Consider the following 26,811-nt stretch of genomic DNA (forward strand, 5'->3'; position numbering starts at 1 on the left):
AAATGTTTCTGAAGTAGACAACTGTAATAGACTGCTCAACAACACTGGTTTCGAAATACTATGCCACAACACAAAAAGCACCACGATGTAGCCAGTAACAGTTTTTTATTGCAGATTTTGACCTCTAGCGCCTTGGCTTTACAAAGCCTTCAAGGAGTAGAAAACAAATGCAAGAACCTTCTTTTATATACAACAGCAGTCGCTTCACTAATTAAACAATTAACTAATCACTTATACATTATTACATTCTATTCTTATCCTTAAAGTAACAACATCAAATAATACTTTTCCAACAACAATTTGTGTTCAGTCCCTGAAGTATCAAAGTCCTATATTTTAAAACAACGTTTTTTTTCTAATATCACTTTTACTGCTACCCCTTGTATCTGTTCTAAAATAGTTGCTGTAAGACCTTCAGGATCACCATTATGATGAACTTTAAAATGTTGAGCTAAGGGGCTCTCCGTTTTTTTCTGCCCTGATGTCCCTCAGATGTTCTAACAGTCTCATTTTAAACAATCTCTTTGTCTGTCCTATATAAAACAAGTTACAACTGCATCTTATTGCATACACTACCCCCTCTGTTAAACAATTATATTCACCCATACCATTAAAATAAACATTATTAATTTTTAAAAATGTTTTTATTACATATTTGCACCCTATACATCTACCACAGGGCATTGTCCCATGATTGTGCAACTGATGTGCTAACATATTTTTCGGTCTCTGAAACTTTGTATGCACTATCATATCTTTTAAATTCCTCCCTCTCTTATATGAAAAAATAGGATTTTTGTTTACTATCCCTTGTAACTCATTATACCTTCTCAAAAAATCTCAATAATGTGATATCACCTGCTTTATATTCTCACTTAAAATATTATACATCATAACCACAAAAAAAAAAAAACTATTTTCATTCACATTCCTATTTTTATTTTATATATATATATATATATATATATATATATATATTAGTCCCATTTTTGTACTCTCTATTTCAATATACCTTTTATTTCGTACTCAATATACACTTCTTTCTGTAATCTGTGTATCATATTTCCTTTCTCTAAACATTGCGGCAACACATAACTCTTCTTCAAAATTATCACTATCATTGCACAATCTGGAAATTCTCAAGAATTTCCCAAAAGGCAATGCTTCTATGGTGTGCATAGGGCGACAACTAGTACCCAGCAAGAACTGATTAACTTCATTATATTTTCTATGTAAACTAGTATTAACACCCCCCTGGGTCTCCTTGCTAGCATTATTTCTAAAAAAGGTATTTTATCTCCATATTGTAAACCATCAGATTTGATGTAAAATCTATTCTCCTGTATCTCTTCCACAGATTGTTGTACAAATTTAACACCCCTTCACATAAAAATACCAAATCATCTATAAACCTATATTTTCACATATCTTTTAAAAAATACATTAGTATATACTCTGTTTTAAACATCCCCATGAACAAATTTGCATACATAGGTGCAAATGAGGAACCCATTGCTGTACCCTGTAACTGATGGTAAACGCTATCCTCAAAATAAAAAAAATATATTTTCCAAGCTAAATTTAGTAATTCCATCACATAATGTGCTAATGGACTATCTCCTAAATACAGCCTAAAGGCCTCCATATCAAACACATGCCTAATATTTGTATATAAACTCTTGACGTCTAAAGTCACCCAATACATTTCATTTTTCCATCAAATATTCTTGATTTTATCTGAAATATCAAATGAATCTTTAATATAGGAAGGGAGGCAAATAACTTCTTTTAGTAAACATTTATTCAAAATTGTCCCCACGTTATGTATGTAATTAACATTAAACACACACAGCAGTGAATGATATGTCAAATGCTTTCTTATTACAAGTAACAGTATGCAGTTATGTCAATTAGCTCATCTCGTTAAGGAATAAGTCACAGTGATTAATGTTCTCCCATGTTTGGGTTCAAAGCCCATTGCATGTCATTTTGTAAATATTGCTATTTACATAGTTGATATTGAACCTTAAGTAATTTACGCCTTCTAATTTCTTGGCACGCATACAATACAGCTTTTCTAAATATATAGAATAACCATCTCACACTGATGCCTGTAGCACTTAGGTCTCGGTTTCTCTGTTATCTGTAATGGTTTGACAGGCATTGCACAGTTTATGTCTATATGCACAACCTAAATGGCAGACATATCTGTATAACTGCCAAAGTACAATTCCCGGCATTGTTTCATATGTAAATTATTGTGTTGTGTGTAGCTTATCTATTCTACTGCTTATTGGGTGTTAGATGTTTTATGATTGTTCTTGGCAGGCAATTTCTGGCAAATGTTTCTGAAGTAGGCAACTGTAATAGACTGTTTGATACAACATGCAATGAGGCCATTAATATAAAATGCTTCTTGAAGGACAGAAGATTAAAAGTGAAAAGCATAAAATAATATTATCAATTATTTATAATCATACTTTTTTACATTTGTAATTTTATATTTGCATTTAAATACTATTGTTGTTTTTATAGCTTTCTGAATTTGCTGGTATTGAACTTATGTTTTTAAAAGCATCAATTGTTTCATTGTGAAATTAATTGACAGTGTTATTTGACTGGACAATGAATGTTTAAATATTGGTCTGATGTGTTATTGGTATTTTCTGATGAAGTCTTTGGATGAAAAGCGGACATATTAAAGTGGTGATATGCTTAAAGAAAGTTTGGAATACACTCCTTTCTCCTGTATTATTTATTTATTTTTTTTTTTGTGGTTTTGATACTGTTGCATTATTTGTTATCACTTATTAGTTCACTTCATTTGTTTTGTTTGGAGTTGCATTTGAAGAACCGAATGACTCCTGGAGGGGGAGATAATTTGCTTGATCTCACTATCCATACAGTTTCACATGCACAGGAACTGAAGCTCATGAATCTACAAACTTTGTTGAATAATTTGAAGAGGTTGTTAAATGTGCTCATTTTACAAGCTGAACGATTTAAAACCAACAGCTTTACTAACTCTACATTCGGTAATTTTCCTAAAAGGTCAATAGGTGGCAAGGAGACTGTTCCTGTTATCAGTGATTCCTCTACTGCTTTTAGTGAACAGTAAAGGAATCCATTTAAGAATGTTTCTTCAGTATCGGTTATGAGAAACAATCCTTTTAATGAGTTCAGTTCTGTGCCTGCTGTAATTGTAGAAAAACAAGAAATTAAGCATATATTATGTGAAATAGAGAAATGTCTAGGAAATACAGATCATTGTTTCTTGAAAACATGTATTTTGAGCAATGTATTTCCTTGGGGATAGTGCCTAAAAGACTTTGATTTTATAAATTCCCTAATGGTATTACCTGTGAAAATACTTGTTACCATGGGTTGGTAGAATTTTTTTTAACAAAACCAGCTTAGATTTCTTGGAGCTTCTCATTAAAATATCTATCTCATGAGCAGTTTATAATAGAATATTGTTAATTTCGATAAAGCAGCAATTAAATTACTATAGACATTACCAGGGATGAAAAATTATTACGATAACATTTTTGTGTCTTTGGAAATGTTTCAAAAAATGGTCATCATTGATAAACAAAAAAAGCTCATCAGAGATAGGGAGACTTGTGATTCTAATAATGCCTTCCCCATTAATGAAAGTTTTAAAAGGGCAACGAATAATTTCAGCAATACTGCTCACACTACAGCTCATACACTGGAGTTGAAGTCTCTTTTAAGAGCAGATGCATAAAATATGAACAGATATCCAGAAATTGAAACAAATAGTCGTTTGGTAGGGGCAGCCAACCTTTTGGAAGATGGTGAATTTGTGAATGCAATAGAGAAACTTCCATTATATCCAGTGGATAATAAAGGAGAGAATGAAGTTGTCTCTAACAGATCAAATTAAAAAAAACTTGATGTTACTGAAAATGCCACGACTACCAAATTGGAACCGGGGGGGGTACAAAAATCAATCAAAGAAGGACTGATACATGGACTTGGAGTTATGGTTGTAAATTGTTCAATTTAATGGATGTCCAATTTTCTGAAGTGCACAAGAAATTATTAAGGTATGATTTAAATTTTGTCCCATCTTGGAAAGCTAAACTAACTAATACACACCTTGAGCTGAAGTTTTATACCAGGAAACATAATTTACATAATTTAATGCAAGATATAAGTGTTAGAACTTGTTTCACAAAGCCTTTAATATTTAATCCTAAACTACTTAATACCCTTATGGTTTTTGAAAAGAATTGTGAAGCAGATAGAAAATTGTTTAACATCAAAAACAAAAGGAGGTATTACAATCTTTCGGCTAATGATAGGGCAGCTTTGGAAGAATTGAAAAACATTAAAGATTTAAGAACAATGAAAGCAGACAAGGGTGGGGGATTGTTCATAATGTACGATAAAGATTATAGGACAGCTATAGACCTTATGTTACATAATACTGATGAATATAAAGAGGTCTCTTTAGATTATATTCATTGTGGGTATAACTATTTAAAAAGTTTTTGTATGACTTGTTGATGAACAGTCCGATTGATCATTGTTTATACAATTTCATACTTATAGAAAACCCCAAAAATGGGGTTCTCTTTGGAATACCTAAAATACTTAAAATGCAGTGAATCCCCCATTTAGGCCCATTGTGTCTGCTCCAAATGCCATCACAGAAGGAATTTTTTTGTACAATAATTCTATTTTAAATCCTTTAGTGAATAAGTTGTCCCCTTTCATATGGGGATTCAAGGGAGTTTCTTGATCAATTAAGGATGTTTAGTGAGAATTATCAATATGAGGGTAAAAATATTATTATGTTCAGTGTTGATATTACCTCATTGTTTACTAGTATCCCTTTAAAGAATGATTAGATGGCATCTTAAGACCCTGTATTCTAATGATAATGTGAACCTTTATTGTGCTTTGTTGGATGAATAGTTGGAACATAATTACTTTTTATTCAATCAAAAGTACTACCAGCAAGTTAAAAGTATAGCAATGGGGTCTGCAGCAGGTCCGGCTTTTGCCAGTATTGTCTTGGACTGGTAGAAGACTGAATTGTTTCCTTGTATTATTCATTTTGAAAAAGTTAAATTGTACAGAAGGTTTGTGGATGATTTGTTTTTTTTTTATTATGAAAGGTAATTTTAATGAATGTGAATTGTTTACAGATGCATTAAATAAAAGTACTGATTTTCTAAAGTTCACAATAGCTAGTATAGATACAAAAACACATTTCCTAGACATCACTTTCTAATGGAATTCGATAAATAAGTCATTTGAGAGCAGTATTTATAGGAAAGACACTTTTACAAATTGCTATTTGCAATACAATAGTAATCACCCTGGGTATACAAAGAAAAATAAACCAAGAGGATAATAAATCAAGGCATCTAGACTTATTACACAGGATACTATTTTTCAGGTAGAAATTAAGTTTATCGCCCTGTACTTAGAAAGGTGTTACAAAGAAGTAAGGTGGTCAGAAAGTGCTAATGAAGTCATATCTAAAAGACATACACATTTTGCCCCTATTTTACATCAACTTCTAGAAAAAGTAGAGAAAAATAGTGAATCCAACAGTTAGTGTAGTAACAATACCCTTGTGTGCAGTTTGGACATGTCAATAGATAGTTATGACATCTGCATATTATTATTGATAATTGACGTGTCCTAAAAGGTAATATGGATATTTTAAGGCAGTTGGAGAATAAACTTATTTTGTGTACAAAGGGAGCTATTGTTTAAAAAATATGTTACAGCACAATAACATTACAGTAATACATGCTGGAACTACCAAAAAAGCAGGTACATATAAATGTGGCATATGTAGTGCCTGCAGATATATACAAGAAGGTGCTTTCATCATCCTGCCCCACATAGATAAAATAATTACTGCCACAGGGAGATATACTTGCATTACTAAAGGTGTTGTATATTTCAGTCTTTGCACAGGATATGAAGCATTCAATGTAGGAATGACCCCTATAGTTTTTAACAAAAGAATTAAAGAACACCAATAGCCATCAAGTGCAAATATTTGAATAATGCACTTTATAAGCATAGTAATGTATGCAAGAATTTTTAAAAGTTTATTTTTTTCATGTTAGAACATGTGCATGAAGACATGAGAGGTAGAAATTTAAAAAACAGCCATTTTTAAATATTTATTTTGGCCTGCTCGTGGTGAGGAAGCTCTCTCCAGCCCCTTTTCAGAGTGCACGCCTGCAACACACTTGATCTGCCTTTATCATCGCAGCTCGGGTCCCCCCACCCCCATCAACTGCAACATTACCAAATGAAACCACTGCTATGGTCCGGTTTCTTCCTACAGTTATTTCAAGCCAAGAATAACAATTTTTTTAATAAGGATACCCACCCAAAAAGCTTGGCTAGCACACGTGGTCTGCTTTTATCATCCAATCTTGGGTGCCCCCCTCTCCAAGCAACTGCAACATTTCCAAATAAAACCACTGCTATGGACCTGTGTCTCCATGCAGTTATTTCAAGCCAAAAATAACACTTTTTTAATAAGGATATCTACCAGATAAGTCTGCATAGAGCACAATTGGTCTACCTTAATCATCGCAGCTTGGGCCCCCCCCCCCCCCAGCAACTGTAACATTGTCAAATAAAACCACTGCTATGGTCTGATTTCTTCCTACATTTATTTCAAGCCAAGACTAACACGTTTTTTAATAAGGATACCCACCAGACAAGTTTGCATAGGTGACTGGATGCTTACAATTTTTATTATTAGCAAATTTGGTCTTTTAATAGTTATTTTTTAAACATTGTAACTGGATGTTTACAATTAATTTTAATGGCAAATTTGGTACTTTTACTAGTTACTTTTCAAACATTGTTTTGACCAGTGTGCACACCTGAAAGGGCTCTCTCCCACCCCAGGCAACTATAGCTTCATCTCTCACCACTAGGTGGTGCAACTAACATTAGACTTGCTGTATCTTGCCCCAAATAAATCTGCCTCCCACTGGAATTCCTGTAAAGTAAGGCTAGTACCATTTACTTGGTGTATTTTGTCACCAAATAGATTTGCCTTCTTTTGTTGATTTACTTACATACCAAGGCCATAAAAGTAGTGGTTCTGCAAACATGTACTTTCAAATAATGAATACCAGATTAACATCAAATGGTATAAACGTTTTGTGGAGGATATTTTTTTGTTGTAGCATGGCTCAGAGTAGTGGCTACAAGAGTTTCTTTTATACTTAAATCAGTTGAATACTTTTTTGAGATTTACCTATGAATATTCTGATAAAGAATTAGAGTTTTTGGATGTTAAAGTTACTAAAAATAATTTATTCACTGTGTCTACTACTTTGTATAAGAAAACTGTTAGAAAGAATAATGTTCTACACTATGGCAGTATGCATCCGAATCATACGAAATTCAATGTGTTGAAAGGGCAGATATTTCGAACTATGAGACTTTTTAATGATGATGATAGTCTCATTGTTGCATTACAAACACTTAAACAAGAATTTTTAGAAAGAGGCTATAGTACTAAACTAATTAATTCTCAAATAGCAGAAGGATGGCGGCATAGATCAGGTAAGTGCCAGCCATACTTTTCCCCCCTCCCCACTAGTATTAACAACAGGGATAATATTGACAATACTTTCTCAAGTGATGCTTCCACTGATACCTCTAGGAATAAACTAAGGATGCCATTGACCTTTGCCAGTAATGTGCATGTAGCATGTGATATTATTAAAAAGAACTGGGATATTCTGTCTACTGTACATGAGTTGAATGGGGTCATTGGCACACAGCCAGATTTTGCTTTTAGAAATAATAGATCACTTAAGAGTCAGCTCTGTTATCGATCCTAAATCAACTATAATATCTGATAGACTTGGTACATATATGTGTAGGAATTGTATGGCCTGTACACATATACATATTGGTAATCATTTCACACATCGCTCTTTGGGTTTTAAGATAGATACTGCTTTTTATGCAGATTGTCGAACAAAAAATGTTGTCTGTTTTTGCTATTGTACTACCTGCTTCTCATTTTACATAGAGAAAACAAACAGGGTGTTTAAGGAAAGAATACTTGAACACCTTAGGGATATCAGGAATGTTAAAGAAACCAGCGCACTATCACTGCATGTAGCTAAAGAGGGTAAAGAAGATAAATTTAGTTTTATGGTACTAGAGATTCTGCATAGTACCAAGAGAGGAGGTGTCATAAATAATAGAACAGAATCTAGTGAACAGAAATGGATTTTGCGCTTTCAAGCTGATAAATCTCCTGGTTTAAACAACAGAGTTCCCTGAAACCCTTCCTGAAAGCACAGCCATTAAAGTATTGATCTCTCTTTTAATATTTTAACATATATGTTTCAATAGTCCATCTTTTATTATTTTTTACTATTGTATTTACCAGTTTTAAGTACATACTGTTCATTTAGTCTGTTTTATTCAGTTTTTAACGATCTATATATTCTACAGATGTATTTTATCACATGGCTTTTAGCTATGATGCACATTTTATCTGATTTTTGATTGGATGTTTTAGTGTTTAAAAATTTAACTGCTATTCTACCTTTGTTGGTCTGATGAAGCGGATGTTATTCTGAGAAAGCACTTCCCTACTACAATAAAGGACATATTGATTTTCACTGCTGTGTGGAACCAGATTATTTTTCTTTTTCTTGTTTTTCTTTGCACTTGTCTCTAAGGGGGGCCAGCCTCCTCCATTCACCCTCACTACACTCGGGCTCACTCTGCTCCCCTTCCCTACCCCCATTCCTACCCAACCCTGGATCACCTAGACTTATACAAACACTAACCACTCCACCTAACTTCTCCCAATCAGCAAGCACCATCCATCTGACAGTTACACCTCAATTAACCAATACACTATTTGTAACACTCCTCCCTCTCCTCACACAACTCACTGGGAATGTCCTTAATCACTCTACTCTCACCACACTACACCAGCACCCCTCTGTCCCTACATCTTCTTTATCACATCATCAAGCTAACCTAACATTCCATAACAAAGAATGCACGCCATGCTCTTTCTCCCGCCCACACTCTATAAGCTACTGCTATCTGCAAACTATATAACATCCTACACTCACTTACAAATACATGTCCATAGCCCCACACTATATTATACTAATATTGTTTACTTACTCCTCACTCACCTACCTTGCCATCTCCTCCCAACTCTACAATCACTCACTTATTGCATGCATCTGATTCAAACATGTAGTTGCCAGAAATACCACTAACCACTTCAGCAAACACCTTCACATACTCTCCAAACTGTCACACAAGCATGCATGTATATTATCAGAGACTCTCCACAGTGGCGATATACACCCCAATCCCTGGCCACATACTGTACAACACACCATCATCCCTACCATCCCACCCCTTCCTCACATTAAAACTTCAACCTTATCATTCTTAATATGAGCCTTAGAAGCCTAGTTAACAAAATCACAGACTTTCACGCAGTCATTGCACAATACTCAGCAGACATTCTTATAGCAACAGAAACTTGGCTAAAACTCCGTATAAGAGATCCAGACATACTCCCACAAGGTTATTGCATATGCAGGTTAGACAGGATAAGGAAGAAGGGAGGTTGCAATCTTCTGCAAAGATAACCTAAGAATAGACTACCTACCCATCAAATACCCTTATGATAACAACTTTGAAGTCCTAGTAACATGGCTCAGAACCAACCCAAAGAAAAATATTACCATAATTGGCACTTACATACCTCCCAAAAATACCCCCAATGCCACTGATGAACTCATAGCCTGGACAACCTCAACCTACATCCATAAAACCATTATCACAGGCGGCTTCAACTTAGACTGGAACACTTGCACTGGTGATAACTCCTCCACCTTCATAAATCTACATGGTTACTCCCAAACTATCCAATTTCGCACCCAAGTATATAAACATAGCAAAGCAGAATCTATCTCAGACTGGTCACTTATTAACAGTACCACCCACAACTATCTCTCTGGATGACTTCCAAATAATTTAAGTGACCATAGACCTACCTACTTAATCCGTCATCAGCTCAACCCACCCAGAGCCATAGTTTACAAAGTTGTATGAAATACCAAAAATTTCTCCAACAAAGCATTTTTAGACATGCTCAATAAATTTAACTGGACACCACTCCATCATCTCCAACTTGACCAGGCCATAACACACTTCAATGACACATTTCTAGCTATTCTGAATAGCTTAGCACCAACTCTACAATGTCATGTTAAAAATAAAAGATTGCCCTGGATAGCAAAAGAAACCATTAGACTTCAAAAACTAAGGGACAAAGCATGGTTTCAATACCAGAAAACAAAAGGCAATAAAACTGGTAACATACCAGCAGCTCTGCAATTAAACAAAAAAAAACAACTTACACTAGACAAAAAAATATATTATACATCTATGCAAAACAAATATGAAAACAATCCCAAAAAGTTCTGGCAGGCAATTAAATCACTCATCCACCCAGGTAAAACAATAACCCTAGAACCAACAACCAATAACCAAAGTGTGAGTATTGCCTCACAAATCAACACCTACTTTATAAACACCATCCTCTCCTTAGTTACAGGGAACAATTCCACCCCACCATCTCTTCCGCCTAATATGGAAACTAACAACATATTTTGACCTCAATCCTGTCCCAACTAACATCATTAGAATGATGCTGAAAATACTGAAACCTTCATACTTAGCAGCTGACTAACTCCCCAATAAGTACCTCAAACTTTCAGCTGATGCCATAACTCTGCCTATCTCTATTCTGGTAAATAGGTCTATAGCAGAACAATATGTCGCAAAATTATGGAAAACAAAATTGTGTGTCACCCCTCTACATAAAGGAGGAACATCAATAGAATTAAACAATTACAGACCCTTAGCCATCCTTTCCCTTTGTGTCAAAATTCTGGAAAAATGTATACATGCTCCATTACTACAATACCTGCTATCTCACAAACTTATCTCTCCCTCCCAACACGGTTTCAGACAAAGCACAGTACCACCAGAGCCCTAATTAATTTCTCTAACACCATCAACCAACTCAGAAATTCAAACCAGCAAGTAGCATCAATCTTCCTAGACATGTCAAAAGTGTTCGACTCTGTCTCCCATCAGAATCTCCTTAACTCATTACATCCAAGGGATGCCTCCAGGTACATTTGCAGTTGACTCCTACTGAGACCTCTAGGTGTCAAATATTGCTTGTTCATATTTGCATCAGTCATTCCAAAACTATGCTATGTACAAGGTTTTAAAAGATTTCATATTAAAACTTGCACAATGGCAAACTCAACTGCATTAATATTTGAAATCTATTTAGTGCAGGTAAATAGATATTAACTGTCTTTATTGTACAAAATATAAAAGCTACTTCATCAGATGCATGAGACAATTGAAAATTCAGTCCACTAAATACACTAATTAAAAAAAATCACATGACTAACTGATTAACTTTCTTAAAGACCTATGCCTTAAAATACACTCATAAAACAATATGCACACACATAAATATATAACCTTCTACAGATGTAAAACATCTTAAATTACTCTATACAGCATAAATACATACATATGTGCAAAAACATATATATATATATATATATATATATATATATATATATATATATATATATACATACAAATATATATATCAATGTAGAAGATATAACACTATTATATTATAGTGTATATATATATATATATATATATATATATATATATATATATAAATGGTTCAAGACAAAAGCTAAACTATTTTCTATTTAGAGATCTGGCTTTAAGTTTAGGTCTCAGAGGTGCTCTGTCATTCAGGCCATGGTAATAATCTCCACGTAATCTAACTATCCACTTGGCTTCTAACTGCTCAGTTTGATTCCTGATGTCACCTTTCCTGATATTCTCATATATGTGTCCTATTACCATAAATTTAAATATATGAGATGTATCTGTATCTACAGTGTGTTTAGATAGAGCACTAACTGTATCACCTTTACCTATATGGTAGTAGTGTTCTTTAATCCTGTCTCTAAGCAATCTATCAGTTTTACCAATATAAAATGTCATACAAACTGAGCAGTAAGCCAAATAAACCACACGGGCACTGCTGCATGTCACAGAAACATTGAAACTATACACTTTATTCTGATCAGAATGATTAAATTTACCTGTATGGTCAATGTATTTACAAACTTGACAATGTCCACATGCAACAGTGCATCCTTGGCTCAAATTTGTAGGTACACTCCTAGGGTAACATAAACATCTCTTTAATGACCTCATATTTTTATATACAAACCCTGGTCTAGTATCTACTATAGCTCTAATATCATCATCTGTAGTCAGGATACCCCAGTGTTTCTCAATAATTTCTTTATATTGCTTAATATCACTTGAGTAAAACAAGCACACCTTTAATTTTTCATTTTTCTGAACTTGCAAATTATCGGTGTATTTCTCATCAAAATAGGGCCTAGCCTTACTTGTTCTTAAGCCGGAGACTATTTCAATACTATCTTGCACATCTTTGTGCGTATAGCCACTGGTAGCAAAGGCTTCCTTCAAGGAGTCAGTTTGTCTAACAAATTCTGAATCCTTAACATTCAGCCTTGATGCTCTGTACACTTGGCTTCTGACCACACTTCTAAACATATGCGGTGGATGCATACTCTCCTTATAAAGGAAATGGTTACAGTGACAGGGCTTTCTATATAATTCAGTTGTGATATAGCCGTTAGTGTCATAAACTACTTTAACATCCAAAAATTCTACAAACTCAATTGAAATTTATGAGAAATATTCAGAAATTAAGTAGTATTATTGATGTAAAAAATAAACCCATATAATATTAATATTAACTGTCATTTTTATAATACTAAACTATATAGATAGAATTTTCACAGTTTTCTAAATATCTTAACAACCAAGTACATAGACAGAACTCCTTCGCCTCATAAGAAAGCTCTCAGCTAAATGAATAAAATGCTGATGACAGCATGTGTGTAACTTGAGCGGTTGCTGAGATATTTGTTTATAAAATATTGCAAATGTATTAGCTACTGTGTTTACTGTGATTTATAAAATTTGGTTTAAGACCTAGAACCTAAAAAATACTACCACGATTTATTTATTTATTTAAATTTGTTTACCGGGTGATGTCCGACTGGGCAACATAGCCTGTTTTCAGCGGAGACCAGGGGAGAAAAGCTCCACATAAGCAACATAATTATACAAAGCTATGAAAAATATAGCCATATATACTATAAAAAATATAAAAATAGTACACTATAAAAATAGTTTATGCTGAAGAGTTTATCATTTATACTTATTTCGTAATATTTATAGTTCCAGAGATATAAACATCTGTTTGAAATGTGAGATCATAATTTGATTGTGTGAAAAGGCTTCGGCTCTGCCCATTGGAAGTTAAAGTATAAACTTCCAGATCTCCATTGGAGTGAATGTGATAATACTCTTGCCTCAATAAACCTTGCAAAGACTTCCCTTGCCTGGTTCCTAAGCTATCTTTCTGACTGACAACAAGCAATATGATGGAAATCCAAACTCTCACCATTTCTGCTTGTCTCAGTCAGAATTCTCCAAGGATCCATACTAGGGCTCCTTTTTTTCACTATCTTCTCTAATGATCTTGCCTCATCCACAACACATGCTAAAGTATTTCAGTATGCAGATAATTTAACTTTAATCTCCTCAGCAGATACCTTACCACACCTCCAAATAGTAACCCGACAAGTGTTTAATGATATCAAAACAAATCTAAATAAATCACAACTAATCCTCAACCCCAAAGATACAGTTAATGCTATTTACCAGTAGTAAACAATCACGTGCCACCCCTCCTTTTACCATTCTCTCAGCAAACAATATAGTCATCCAACCATTTGAGCATACAAAACTCCTCAGTGTGACTATCGGTGACAAACTCAGATTTGACTAACACATAGCCATCACAATTAAGAAAGTTTACGTCAGACTTGGCTCACTGTACAGAAGCAAGCCATTCCTCACTGACAATACCAGACTAGCCATATCCAGAACCTTCCTCCTCTCTACACTCCTATATGCTTTCCCCCTCTTTGCCAACTTAAAAAAATCAGACTTGAACAAATTGGAAACTTGCTACAACAAAATAGCCCATTTCACAGCCAACCTTCCGTACCAAACCCACCATTGAATTGCTCTACATAAATGAAACTGGCTCAAGCTAAATAACCTTCTTCATCTCTACCAACTTAAATTCACACACAATATCATCTTCCATCCTGACAATTGCCCATCCCTCGAGGAAATTGTTGTTCCCTCCTCATGTTTATGAAGTCTGAGATCTGCAGACAGAAACTTGCTCACAGTAAACAAAGCTAACAACACTCATGGTGCAGCCCTATTCTCAAATCAAAGAGCCAGATTATGGAATTCTGTACCCCACAGCCTCCAAAACATACCTGAATCTACCAGCTTCAAACAACTACTGTTTGAACATCTGTCCAAAAACTGGCATTGCTCCTGTGCCAAACCTGACTGACAAGATATCTATAACTCTCGCACCATACTGCCCACTCCTTACCTCATTTTCTCTCTCTCCTCAGTGTTACTACTGCTCATAAATATATATATAAAGGAAATCTCATTTGTTCATAACTGTTATTTAATATATACACAGTAAACTATTATTTAATATGTACACAGTACTAATTTTATTATTCCCGCAGTGATCTTTACTGAAATGCTTGTGTGATTTTCTTTTTTGAACTTGTAACTACTAGAAAACAGTATTGAATACTTCTTTGTTCAGGCTAACTGGATGATGTGTATTCTGTATGTTATTATATGTATACTATTGTACTATCTAATTATTGTATTTTGCTTATATTTCCATGGAGCTTTTCTCCCCGGGCCTCCACTGAAAATGGGCTTCTGGCTCAGTCAGACTTTCTCAGTAAACAAATGTAAATAATTAAATACATTAATACATTAATTAATTAATTAATTAATTAAATAATTAAATGCTACATCTTACATCTGTAGGACTAGGGAACTCATTGTCATGACTTGTGGTTTTACCTTTTACCAAGCTACTCATTGGCAGGTATTCAATTAAAATTAACAAAATTCTTCTAGTATTCTCACTCTAAAAGCCAAAATGTGTATTGCAGTACTGATTCATAAAACAACATGGCCCAATGGGACAAAGGTCCACAGCACACATGAAAAGAGGTATGCAAATAATTCATATAATGATATATAAACAAAAAAGCACAGACTACTCAGTATATAATGACATGCATATTATTGTAGGGGGGAAGGCAAGCTGTGATTCATGGTGACCTGGAATAAAATGGAGCAGACAGTTGCATCTGAGTATAACTGTCAAAATATTTTAATGCTGCCAAATATATGTTGGCACTGGCAGCAGTACTGACTTTTGTGAATAAGCAATTGATAACTTGAACTGGGGGTCTCCCATATGTGCTAAGTGACTACCCATGCAATAGAAACCATTACCATTACCACGGTAGTGCAGAGTTTAGTGTTGTCACCTCACAGCAAGAGGTTCTCCGGTTCGTTTCTCAGCTGGAGGGCTTTCTGTGCGGAGCCTGCATGTCCTCCCCATGGTCGAGTGAATTTAAAGACATGCAGGTAGGTGTAAGCGTGTGTGGGTGTGCCTTCTTTGAAGGTTGGGTGCCAGGCTGGCAACTCGGCACCATAAAAATTCACTGTCAATCATTAGCCGGAGTTCTGCTGTGGTGACCCCTAACCAGGAAAAGCTGAAAGACAGAAGACCAGCAGTAGGTAAAATCTCAAAAGCTGAAAGACCAACAGGCCTGGGACAAGTTATATGTGGCTAGAGAGGGAGAGAGACACTATATGGTTGTCAGTAGATATATATGCCCCACAGACAGGAAATGGAGAAATGTATAGACTTCCTAATACCTGTAAATGCCATGAAGCATTTAACATGCAAGATACAGCAACATTTCAAAGACAAACTATTGACATATCTGGTGTACCATATCCTGTAGAATACTCAAGATGTTTTACAATAAATGCGGAATAAGGAGAAGTCCCAAGACTGGAAAAAAACCCTTATCAGCCTCAACAAAATGTTGAGATCCCTCGTGAAATCCTCTAAAACTAGCTATGAAAAAAGAATTGTAGCAGACAGTAAAGACAACCACAAGGCCTTCTATAGTTATGTAAAGAATCTTCATGGCAATACCCAGATTTTGTCTGAGCTACTGCACAATGGTACCTTCTATACCGAGCCAACAGATTCAGTGCCAACTTTACCCATCTCTCCCCTCCAAAGGACAAATCACAATACCAGTAGATTGCCAGGCACCCAGTATTACTGCTGCACAGTTTAAAAAAGCACTGTCCAAGGCCAAGAATACAGCTTCTATGGGACCTGACAATATCCCTGGTTGTGTTCTACATGAACTACAGAGTGAACTGGCACCTCACCTGTGTGCCCTGTTCAATCACAGCCCCACCTCAGGCTTGGTCCCTACTGAATGGTGCACTGCTACAGTCATCCCTCTCTACAAAGGAGGAGCAACTACAGACCCTGGGAACTATCGCCCCATTAGCCTGATGAGTCTGATATGCAAAGCTATGGAATGCATCATCATGGACCTAATAAACAAGGATAAAGGGAATCTCCAAATTCTGGATCACACACAGTTTGGTTTTGTGAAGGGTAGAGCATGCCTGCTCAACTTGGTCGACTTCTTTGAGTCAGTCACCAGAGTGGTGAATGAAGGCAAGGTAATTCATACAGCTTACCTTGATCTGGCCAAAGCCTTTGATACCATTCCCCACTCAGGAATCATAGAAAAACTCACTAAGCTAGGCATCAACCCCTATATCACTAGGTGGGTTGCAAACTGTCTCACAAATAGAACCCACAGTGTGAAAGCAGCTGATTCCAAGTCAGACTGCCAACTAGTCACGAGTAGAGTCCCACAGGGTTCTGTCCTGGATCCTCTACTGTTTGGTATCTACTTCTCTGAAGTCCAGGCCAACACAAAGGGACTGTGGTTGACAAAGTTCACAGACAATTGCAAGTTGGGAGCTATTATTAACTCCCCAAGTGATGTTGACATCCTACAGAATGGCCTCACTGAGACCAGTGACTGGTGTCAGAACCATGGCCTTAAGCTCAACGCCAAAAAATACGTCATTATCCCCTTTGGGAAAAACACGGTTCTCATGAATTACCATATTGATGGTAGTCCACTGAATGCAGAAGACGTTATAAGATATCTGAGAACACATGTTGACAGCAACCTCTCTTTTGATCACCACATTGCCACTGTGGTCAGAAAGTCCTTCTATGTGGCACATCTCATTATTAAAGGTTTTGCATCCAGGAAGAAAGAGTTCATTGTCTCCCTCTACTCTTCCCTCATTAGGCCAATCATCGAGTACAATGCCTCATTTGGCATGTACCTTACTAGACACCTGCAACAACTGGAGAGGCTGCAAAAGTACCTCACAAAGAGGATCCTAGGCCTTAAACACTTGTCCTATATGGGCAAACTCAAAAAACTCCAACTATTCTCTGTCTCATATCGCCTACTTAGAGGTGATCTCTGCTTGACTTACAAAGCCATGTCTGACCCAGCTCTGTTAGAAATGCTACATCTAAAGAAATCCCAACCCCTCCACACCACACACTCCAGAGACCTCATCCTTATTACTGCAATCAACAGAATGTACTGAAGGGACAGGTTCATAACCCAGAGACTGCCTATGCTATGGAATAGGCTTCCCATACATGTCAAGCAGAGCACCTTGCTGACCCTCTTCAAGATAAATCTTGATGAGTGGATGGGAAATAGAAAATTCACTCTGGGGATATCTCCAGTGGCTCTACTCAACAGAGGCACCTGGAACTAAGGTCGGGTGGCACGATGCCAAGGTAATCCTATGGCTAGTCTTGTAAAGGCCCCAGGGAAATTGGCCTAGTACACACCTATGAACTTATATTACTTCTACATGTAAACAAATACATCTGCTTTCCCAGTGTGGCAGAGGAGACAGTAACCACCATTAATGGCTTATTTGATATCACTTACCTACCTCCCTCCCTGAAGTATTAGGAGCCATAGATTGTACCCACATGGCAAAAAGGTTAGACCCAGTTTCCATGGTCAGCATTTCATCAATAAGATGGACCACCATTCCATCAAGTAGTAGTATTTGATGCACAAGGGATAATAAGCCATGAACCTGCACAGCAACCTGACAGTGCCCATGGTTCCCACTTATGGCATACAACTCATTTCTATCATCAGTTCCTGTATGAACATATCTCACAGGGCTAACTAGCAGGAAAGTGTTGGCACTTTGGTGCACCTTCAAATACCCAGCAACAAATATAACATGTATACAATACTAACTTCCACAATTTCTCCTTTTCTGTCGCTAATATTTTGCAGGTGATACAGGTCACCCCTTGGAGTCCTGGCATCCTGGTTAATGACACCTGCATGTTATCCACTGGGATTGCCAAAGAACAATTTAACATCAGCCATGATCAAACCAGAAAAGTGGTTGACCATGTGTCATTCGTCTCATTGCATATGTCTGGGGGGGAACTGAGTATGCCCCTGCTGCGGCCTGCCATATTTCATAGCATGCTGCAAAATATGATTATCAGTCATCATACAGACAAGCTAGAATCTATCTCAAGATCCCACCAGCAGTGACACAGATGGCAGCAGACAACAAGCAGCATCTGCTGCACCACACCCCTCCTGATGACATTGTACACAGTTAAACAAGTTCCACAACAAACTGATAGACGCAAAAAGTGGAAAAAACAAACAGACAGCTAAAAGTCCACTTATTTATTAATGTAATAAATCCACAATAAGCGCTTTTGTCTTGTTAAAAAGACTTCATTGGTGATATCAGTTCACCAATTTCTGATATCACTGATAATAATATACTATATCAGTCTCATATCATATTCTTTTCTTCGGTAACCCAGTGAGACATCTTGCATATTCCGGGATATGCTACAATTTATGTTAACGACAGTAAATGTGCCCAAAACATAAACTACAGCAAGTTGAATTCTTTCAAATTAAAAGTACCCAGCAGCAGAAAGTTTTGTGAAAGGAAACTGGGTAAGAAAAAATAGGCTTTTTAATGCAGAAAATATCATATCAGTGTGAATCTTTGTTACAGGAGACATGGAACTAAACTGAGAACTAAAAAGTACTATGTTGGGATCCTAACATAGAATGAACACTTTTCATTTGTACTGCCAGTGACCAACATGTTATGTTGGCTGTAGATTCTTGGTATGAAAAAATGAAGTGAATTTAAAATAGTATGAACAGTTTATTCCACTAAAACACATACTATACAAGTTCCATACACATGCATTTACTAAATCAGCGATTTCGTCTCATCCACAAAGACTTCATCAGATAACAAATAATTTCCTGTTTACCATTTATATAGTCTCAACACTTGAAAGAACCAATCAAAACTATGCAAAATTGAAATAAAAAAATAAGTAATAATATAATCAAAATCATTTCACCCTACCTACCATATAAATAAAGTCTAAAATTTTAAAAACACTTATGTTAAAACTATAATATTGAATACATGTACAAGTAAAACATAACCTATTTCAGAGAACAAAAATACTATAGTAAAAATTCAAGACTTTACAATTCATAAAAAAGCCATAAAAATCTGTTTTGTACTGCTTAATTAAATCCAATGCTAGACCACCCTCTAGTGGCCATAATAGGATATAACTGGAACACACTATAATTTAGCAGACCTCATTTTTAATAGTGGAATTATAGATATGTTATCATTTAAACCTGGGGTGCTTGCTGCTTCCAAAGTCATTTGCCACCATAACTCTCGAAACTCAATTTTCTCTTCCCATAATCCATCCCTGGTTTCCTTTTTTACGTGTTTCACTACACAAAAAATGAAATCTGCCTTCTGACATTCTTTATTGTGCTAATATAAAGCATTAGTCTCTTTTTTGTTCAAAATGCCATACTTGTGTTCGTAGATCCTTCTCTTTAACTTACAGTGACCACCGGATTCACGAATCCTCCGTGTAAGACTTAATAAGTCTTACTCGGAGGCTGCAGTTGAACGGTATGATGTCAGCGTGCCATGAATATTCATGAGGGCATGCTGACTCAACCGTAAGTCTTACACGGACCGTGTAGGAAAGCAGGGGGCATGTCCGACTGCCGAGCAGTCTAAATGTCCACGCCCCTGCAAGGGTTCGAAAAGTAAAATGTAAACACACAAGAGCGAGTCCGCTCAAATGTCCTTGCACCCAACACCACACTCCCTGACATTGTAAACCCCCATCACAGTTATAAAAAGTAAAACATTAATTTTATTTTTTTTAAATTCCCAAAATAGCTGCCCGTATTTGTGCATGTGTGCTCGGGTGTGCCCATTGCTTAGCTGCAGTTAGCAATTCAGACATGGAAGAACATAAGAAAGAATGTTTATGTGAATCACACCAAATAGCAATAGTGTAATGGTAGAGCAATCGCACAAAGAGTAGGTATTCACGGTTCAAATCCCACCACTCCCCTTCTTATTTATGTTTTAAATCAGTATATGAAATAATACCTGACATATATGATTAAAATATTAGTAAAAAGCAGTGAAATGGCTTATGTATCAGTGAAGAAAATATATATTTTTAAAGGATCCTGATATATAATTGCTTGCAGTTAAGCAGCGCTTTACCCAGCGCAATAGATTTGCCCAGAGTTAAATAGCGCTTTACCCAGCACAATAGAGTTGCCCATAGTTAAATAACGCTTTAACCAGTGCAATCTGTTTGTGCAGATGTGCGTGCCGCGCCAACCAGGGCACCGTAGGGCAACGTGGAGCAACGTAGAGCAAAGTTGCTTAAACACAGCCACATCCCCCTAGCCTGTCTGGACAGTATTAAAATAGAATGAACAACAAGGTTCAAACCCAGGACTCTGCACACCATAATCAAAGTACTGAACCACTAAGCCATGACAACATAGAAGAAGCAGCCACTGTTCACATACATATACTTAGAAATGATAGATTAACCATTACTAAGCAGGTCTGCAGTCAGCCGAGAATTTTCAAAAATGGCCAATCACAAAATAGTGCAGGAAATGTGGCATATATAAGCCCCATAGGCGGAAATACTCGCCATAACTGATTGTAGCTCACATCTGCAGTTAGAATGGCTGGTGCTGGAGAGGGTACATGCTTCCGAGCACAACGTTGGGGCATTGAGGAGTCAAAATACATGGTTTGGCTCCTTGTCAGCCATCATGAGTCAAGACTCCTGCAGGGCCAGTTCCAAGGGATGGAAGGGGCGGAGTACAAGGCAGAGGCTTGGAACCGGTTAGCTCATGACCTCACCAGTGCCACAGGCGTTCCTCAGACTGGTGAGCAGGTCCGTCACCCCCATGCAGACCTGAAGAGATGGAAGCAGGACCGCCTGAACCAATGGATACAGGAGGCCCGTGGGATGCAAGATGCCCCACAACTGAGTAGGTAGACATGGAATGCAGTATGTAAGAATTGATAATTGATTCTCTATAATGGATAAGTATGTCTCAATATCCCTTCATTTACTTCACAGCTGCAGGTGACCATTCTACGAATCAGCAAGCCTATGCAGATAGGCTGCTAAGGCTGCGCTACCAGGCAGGTTAGTGATTATTCTGCATGTATTGTTATATAAAATAGGGGAGAGAGCATGAAATAAAGTGTTGTAGTCCAATAATACAGCCATAAAATGCCCTGAATAAGTCCTCTGCATGTACTGTCAGATAAAAAAGTCAGAGAGCCAGAAAAAAAGAGTGTAGTATCCCATTAAGAAAGGTAAAATATGTCCAGAATAATATCTCTGCAGGTACTGTCATATAAAATAAGTGAGCAAGCCTGAAAAAGAGTGTTCTAACCTATTAATAAAGGTATAAATGTCTTGAATATGTCTTCCATATGCACTGTTATATCAAATAAAGGAGCAAGCCTGTGGAAAAGTGTGTAATGTAATTAATAAAGGTATAAAACCCGGAGTGTGTCTATGTCACTTACTTTGAAATGTTGTTGTACCCTTGCATTATACAAATAGTACTATTTCAATAAGTGCTGGCAACCCAGAGTTGTGCAGTCCCATCTAAAGTGGGTGATAGAAGTGCTAGTAGCTGTGAAGCATATATACAGTCCTCAACAGTCAGTTACTGGCTGGCATGCATAAGTAAATCTGGCACACGAGTAGCATGTTAATTTGTTCCCCAGAAATGTGAGTGTGCTTCAAGAAATGCAGGGTTCTGTACACATTGAAGTGAAAATGTCATGTGAAAACATCCAGATATGTAGATAAAGAAATATAAACGAAATCAAGAAATATGTAGCAGTAACATCTGCATCTTGGACAGTTAGTGTGTCAGATATAGGTCAGGTATATATTGAACTAGCCAAACCCATTACACAACCTAATGCATGTTGGCAAGTGTAATAATACATGTAGGGGATATACACTTGCAGTCACTAGGAATGTAGAGTAGACTAAAAGTACTTATAAGATGTTAATTGAGGTTTCTTTCTACACCCTACTGTATGTGCATAAACCATGCAATTCCACACCTCAGTGGGTATGTGTAATCTCAAATATTTGTTTGGACATATGTCCTATTGTTCTATAAATATTTGCATTCACTTTGATGCATGCGCCCTGTTCAAGCACCACAATCATGGTGGCCTGTTACTACCAATCATCCCTGCATGCTGTTGGAATATCCACTGTCATTCAATATATGCATGTGTTATGCTTGCTGTTCAACTGTTGGAACCTTGGTGTGTTGGGTTAATGGGAATATTACTGCATGCTGTTACAACTAATCTGGAATGCTGTTGTTTATGTTGTAATTAAACACACCTAATCACAGAACGTATGGGAAGGCCGGTCCCAGTGGGCCCACCTGTCCCTCCTCAGCTGGTGAGCGCACCTGGCACCAGTAGGCCCGGTGCCCAGCCTGGGCTCCCCTCCTCCATTGGTCCTGTGCCACCTTCAGGTGGAAGTGCTGCAGGGGATGGGGCTCGTCCCCCCTGTGCAAGCGTGGGCAGAGAAGGGCCACCTGTCACCCTTCGAAGGGTCTGGGCTGTGGTGCGTAGTGAGATCCAGCGTTCAGTCGCTGATCCCCTAAGCCAGCTTGAGGTGAGAGTGGCATGTCTCACTGGTGAGCCTGCCCATCCTACGCAGCCCCCAGCACAGCAACCCTCGGGGCTGTGAAGGTGCAGTGGTGACTGCTCATGGGTGGGGATCTCAGTTCCACTGTTACCATCTGTGGGCTCATGGGCTTGCAATTTCCAAACATCCATCCCCGTCAATTGTGTTCACCCACCCCATGTGTCATACACCGTCCCTGTATGGGTCTTGTTTGTCTTGTCTGTTAACCTCCCCAACCTACCTCCCCAAACATACCTACTTCCTCTACCTCACTTTCTACTCTCACCTGAAAAAAAAAAAAAGGGCAATCTGTACCCACAAAAAAATTACGTCCCATACATAGCTGCCCATTTTGCACACATGTCCGCTGGACATGTAAACTGATAATTATAATTGGCAGTACAACATACTTTGTTGTCCTCACCCCTCTCCCAGGGGTGGAAGGTTTCAAATATCACTCCAAATTTATTGCATATGCACAGCTGTTGCTGGTAAAGAAATGGGCAGCTATGGACCTTCCCTACACCTGTCCTGCATATTCCGGGCTTGTTTACCTACTGTCTGTTCCTCTTTGTGCCCCCTTTTTCACCACTTTCCTATCTCCCCATTTTCTTTTCTTTCAAAGAAATTAGCGTAGGGGTTAGCGAGAGTAAGCACTTTTAAGCAGTAGTAAGTGGATTTAAGTGAGTGTGTGCATGTGTGTGCTTAGCTAAGCATCGCTAAGCATTGCGCAAACCCACGCAAACCCGCTTACAACTGCTTAAAAGTGCCTTAGTCACTCTATGTCAGGGCCCTTGTTCTGCTCAGCAGCAAAAGAAAAAAACTCTGCCAGTCTCGAACCCCAGAGCATTGGCACAATAGACTGCATGAATTACCACTAAGCCACAGCAGATATACAAATAACTTGGTGCTGAAATAAAAATATCATGCATTACAATGAGGGAATGTAAATTGGAATTAGGAATGGCATAACACAAGTCCTGTTCTGTTGGCCTTGACCAGCAGTTGTTGTGGAATTGCATGACATGACTGTGAAAAGAGAACCAGTCATTCTAGCAGGGAATAATGTTACAGTAGCACCTTACAAACACCACACAGTATCAGACCAGGATAAACACTGGCAAAGTTGAATAGGGCAGAGGCCAGACTCCTCAACTGTGACTGCTTTACAGGGATGTCCCTGATTTGTAAACAAATGTTAGCTGTGCCCCTCTGAATTACTCTGAAAAGTACTAACATTAGGCAGAAAAGTGGGGAATCACACTTAATGAATAATGGCAATAGGTGAGAGTAGTCACTGCTTGCATGTCAGAAAAGGTGTAATACATATGCTCCGATTCCCAAGAAGGTCTCAACTGCAATATGTCTGTAATATATTGCAGGTGTATCTCACTTATATGTACCTTTCACTGAGGCCGTTCAAATATATACCTGAGAGTATCTGAGGCCTGGCAGAGGCAGAAACACACAGGCATATCAGCATTCCTGCTGTTACACACTCTGCAAATAGCTTTGGAAGGAGTTCCACAAGCATGCCCTTATGTAGGAGTACAACACAGAAATATCACAGGATGTAGCCATGTACTGCTAGCAAACAACTGTGACAATGCCATTGTGCCAGTGCTGAAATCACTGGTGTGGTGAACAGATAAAGAATAATAGGCTAACCTCTAGCTACCATCTAGATATGTCCACAGGTGGGAGCTACGCAGACAGACTACTTGCCTTGATAGACTAACAGGTACACAGCAACCCTGTATGTTCAGCAAGATTAACCTCACACAATAATAAAAAATGCTCTTTGCAGTTCTGCACCCCTACCTAAAGGTACGACATACCTGTGTATTCAGGCAAAAACAAGGGTGTAGGTAGGCATACTCAGTACTGAAATATGTCCAGTTGTGTTGAGCAGCCTGTGCTAATGTCAACACAAACAAACCACAAACTCTTCAGAAATGAGTAACTTAATAATTACAGTATAGCAGTACACAAACAGTGCATGTGCCACAGGAATACATTGCAATAACCACATGTGTATGGCAGTTAATTGTCTAATTCAGAAAGAAAGTACATACTCCCATGTATCCTGTGTTAGCATTTGCAGGGGTGAGTACATGTCTACAGTGAGAAGTGTGTACTAGAAGCAGCAACATTCAGATTTGAATACAACATGCATATCACTGGCTACAACCCTATCTTCAGATAAGAGACATATACCAACCTTCTGACTGACACAACGGTGTCCAAAGCAAACAAGCATGGGCCCCACCTTGGAAAGCTGAAAGGGCTATGCCTACCTAACCTAGAATTTTATAACAGTGGGCTGCAATCACAGTGAGTACTGCAATCACCACACAGCAGGCTGCATGCAATTACTGAATGGTGGGCAGCAATTGGTGCAGAGGCTGTCACATGCACATGTGCAGATACCTAGAAAAGCAGGCTGTACCTGCTGTCCACACATGCAATAATATCATTGCAGGAACAGGGAGATAGAGAGCAAGAGAGAAACAGAGACACAGACAGAGACACAGAGAAAAGAGACAGAAACAGAGAAAGAAACAGAAACAGAAACAGACAGAGAAATCCCAAAACAAACAACCAAAAAAAAAAAAAAAAAAAAAACAACAAAACAGTAACAACAGACGGAGCAGGGAAAACAAAGGTAAGGTATGTAACTCATATGTATGTGCCGGCATGTAGTAGATGTTCCTGAAGAGTACTCTAGACACTGCAAATCATCCATATTTGGCAGCAGTACATATCTATCTGTATCTGCACATGTGCATAGGGCAAGGGACATACTGCAACTGTTAGTGAAGGGTGGACACATATATGTCGTTGAAAGTTATGTGCATATATCTATGTAGGTCATAGTGTGAGGCATAGAAAACAGCATGCAGTGCTGATATATGTCATGTGGTGGTTAAACGCTGTGGGACTGATTTGTCAGATCTGCTGTGTTACAGCCAGTGAGGCCTGCTAAAGCTACATGGGCTGAGGACACCAAAATGCATTCTGCACAACACTGTGCAATTTAATCACATAACTATACATCCCACAACTGTCACATAAGTGATATCCCCACCATGAAAGGTGGACTGTACATGTGCCTATATGTACATTTATATGTATAGCAATGGATGTGTACATGTATGTGTATGGATTTGTGTATATATATATATATATATATATATATATATATATATATATAGATAGATATATATATAGATATATATATATATATATATATATGTATATATATATATATATATATATATATATATATATATATATAGAGAGAGAGAGAGAGAGACACAGGGTCATATGCACTGCAACAGGTGTGTGGTGACCAAGGCATGGACTGTAGAGAAGTGCCGATACTGCAGTGCCATTACTCCTTTCCAAAACACTGTACCCATTAACTACCACATAGGTAGAAATCTACCTAACACTGAAGGTGTGATAAGGGAACATGGGACACAGGTGGACAGAAGCCTCCCCTTTGATAA

This window comes from Protopterus annectens, chromosome 2.part0 (genome assembly GCF_019279795.1).
Source record: "Protopterus annectens isolate FY-2018-M chromosome 2.part0, PAN1.0, whole genome shotgun sequence".
Taxonomy (NCBI): Eukaryota; Metazoa; Chordata; order Ceratodontiformes; family Protopteridae; genus Protopterus; species Protopterus annectens.